Genomic DNA, 2727 nt, shown 5'->3' with positions numbered 1-2727 from the left:
CTTGATCATGTGGTTTATATACAAGGAACATCAGTGAGATTAGGGTTTATACTGTGGTTCATCACTCCAAGGTCTCAGTTGTCACTCATCACCATTCAAGGTTCGGTTCATCAGGTTACTTGGGGTACAAGCTATTTGTTTAAAGCTTCATTATAAAAAGTGTGGATGCATTTACATGGAGATTATGTTGGGCTATTTTCAAATTTGAAAACCAATGACGAAAACTTTGACTTTTTGGTCAAAGTCGACCATAGAAAGTTGACTTCTTTGGCCAGCAACCATACCGAGAGGTCTTGAGTTTTCACCTCATTGATAATATGTGAGTCAGTATTGCAAGATGAGAAAAAGGGTTTGAAAATCAAATTGGAAATGTAAAAGGAAAATACATCTTCATGATTCATTTGGAAATAAAAACAATACTGTTCATTGATGTTCCAAATCCAACACATGTACGTATGCATATCCAAAGGTCCGCACCATATACAAGTTCTAGCTCTTGAAACCATTCAAATACACTGGCCCAATACAAATCCACACACACACAAATTCCAATTACATTGAAGCCATGTCCATTACTAAAAATCAAACTACAGAAACAATCTCACAAAAATCCTTTATTTACCTTACAAATCCTACCTATACCCTGCTGTTTTTCGGAACCTTACAACAAAAACCAAACAGAAAATTACAACAATTAAAAAAAACAGTTGATCCTTTGATGCATTACACCATTGAAATACATTAAGAAACTACATGGTTGACCAAAATCTGACTTTGACTCTTGTGGACCCCGGATCTATTCGCTCCAAGTTTCTTTAAGATTCCACCATTCATCATCATCATTATTTCTTCATGAGCCACGATACCTCCAAATTATGCCATGTTCCTTTTGCCACACCAGTTATAGTTTCATCAAACCTGTACATATAACACAGTGCAAACATGATTCATATTCAACAATTTCAAACATCCAAATAAGCACACACAGTTCAACCACAAGCAGCTAGTAACACACTCAACCGAAATAAAACTGCAAATTGAACTCACCATCCAATCCGAGACGCGGCGCAATTCCGAAGTCCAAAGTTTGCACAGAGTTCCATTACCATAAACCAGTACACTGTTCAAAATGCCACGACTTTCATTCATAATCTACACACAACAATCAGGGCAGCTTATCATACATGTTCTTAACTAACAGTTCAGTTTTCGCAATTAACAGAAAATGAGAAAAAACCACTTACAGGTTGGAGCTTTATTCCTAAGTACAATTTCAATTCAGCCCATGGTAACCCAACTTCTAACCAGCCCTGCACCCAATGTCCAAACATACAAACAGCCCCTGCACAAGAATAACACGCCATCATCAATCCTATTCAATTTTCATACAGCATAACAAATTCCCAAACAAGTTTCATTCAAAGAAGACAAACAATAAGCTGCCGCACTCAACATTCAGCCATACTATTTCTAACAGTCACAAAAAACAGTTGCAAAAAACAGTCCATTCGACACTAATCAACATTCAAAGTCAGATCAGGTAAAAGAATTATGGACATACAAATACTGGGGAGTTCTTACAGCATCACAGTTAGTCTCGGAGAAATCTGGATCATGTGAAAATGTAGTCAAATAAGTCACAAAACTTGATTCAAAGTTGTTCCCCTCGCTCCAACAACTCAATTACCGTAATCAACATGTCAGAAATTCAGTATCTGTTGCGTGCATCCAAACCAGTATGTGACAATAACCAACATCCATCCAAGCAATGCCATCGTGCAGATTGAAACTTAAACCGGGCAGGCTATGTCACTGTGAAAAAACAATTAGGAGCCAATCAGAAATCCAGCGCAGTAGAACAGCTATATAACAAAAAAATCAATGAAGAAAAGACCCAGCTCACAACAACAGTTCTCTCTAACCGACCGAGTCGACAGTTTCTGACTAAATTCATAACAGACCCTCTTTGCAGTCTCCCATAACTAACCTCACATTCCTAACTACCTCACTTAACTATATCCTAACTGTCAAAGTAGAAATTCATAACTAACTTACTGATTTCTATAACCAATTCTCAAACTAATCCATAACAGAATTTCCCAACTATAACCACCTAAGAGATCCTATAACTAACTCTGAAACATCCAAAAACAGAATCTAACTAACTCAGTCAGTCCCTAACTGAATCAATCTCCACCCTCAGATCATATAACAGAATCCTCTCAATCCAATGGCTCATCTCACTCCACCTCTAACTATATAAGTCAATTTCCCCCCACGATTCAAAACACACGCTCATTCACCACTTTTCTCCACAATTCTCCACCTTCACTCTCACATTCATCCATCATCATCTTCATCAAACTCACACTCTCTCCACTCTCAGTTCTTCCCTCAGATATCTCACCATTCGTCATCTCCATCAACACCTCTGAATCACTCTCACTCTCTGCAAACTCATGCTCAGTTCTCACCTTCAACCATCATCCCTCAGCTTTCATGCCACATGACTACGAACTCACATTCTTCCAAACCTCGCTCACTCTCACGCAATAATTCAACAACAACCGCGCACGGAATAGAAGAAGATAGAAGATAGAAGAAGAAGAACAAATCAAAAAGAGAAGAGAGAAGATCTGTAACAGAAACGTAACAAACCTTTTTCACGATTCACGCTCTTCATCAACTTTCAGCGCAACCTTCAATCTCCGCAACTCTTGAATCTTC

The 2727-nt window shown here is 38.2% G+C and overlaps 1 long non-coding RNA gene across 1 annotated transcript; it reads right to left on the bottom strand.

Annotated features, from left to right (window-relative positions):
* Positions 1 to 482: 482 nt before the first annotated feature.
* On the bottom strand, positions 483 to 2129 carry LOC131606464 (uncharacterized). The gene is made up of 4 exons (XR_009284843.1): positions 1582 to 2129; positions 1245 to 1342; positions 1048 to 1152; positions 483 to 918 (listed from the first exon to the last, which is right to left on the bottom strand). It is a non-coding gene; the product is annotated as an uncharacterized LOC131606464 (long non-coding RNA).
* Positions 2130 to 2727: the final 598 nt, after the last annotated feature.

Source organism: Vicia villosa, linkage group LG5, assembly GCF_029867415.1.
Source record: "Vicia villosa cultivar HV-30 ecotype Madison, WI linkage group LG5, Vvil1.0, whole genome shotgun sequence".
In the NCBI taxonomy this organism is placed as follows: domain Eukaryota; kingdom Viridiplantae; phylum Streptophyta; class Magnoliopsida; order Fabales; family Fabaceae; genus Vicia; species Vicia villosa.
The sequence above is the reverse complement of the archived record's forward strand: the minus strand, read 5'-3'. Positions and strand labels throughout refer to the sequence as shown.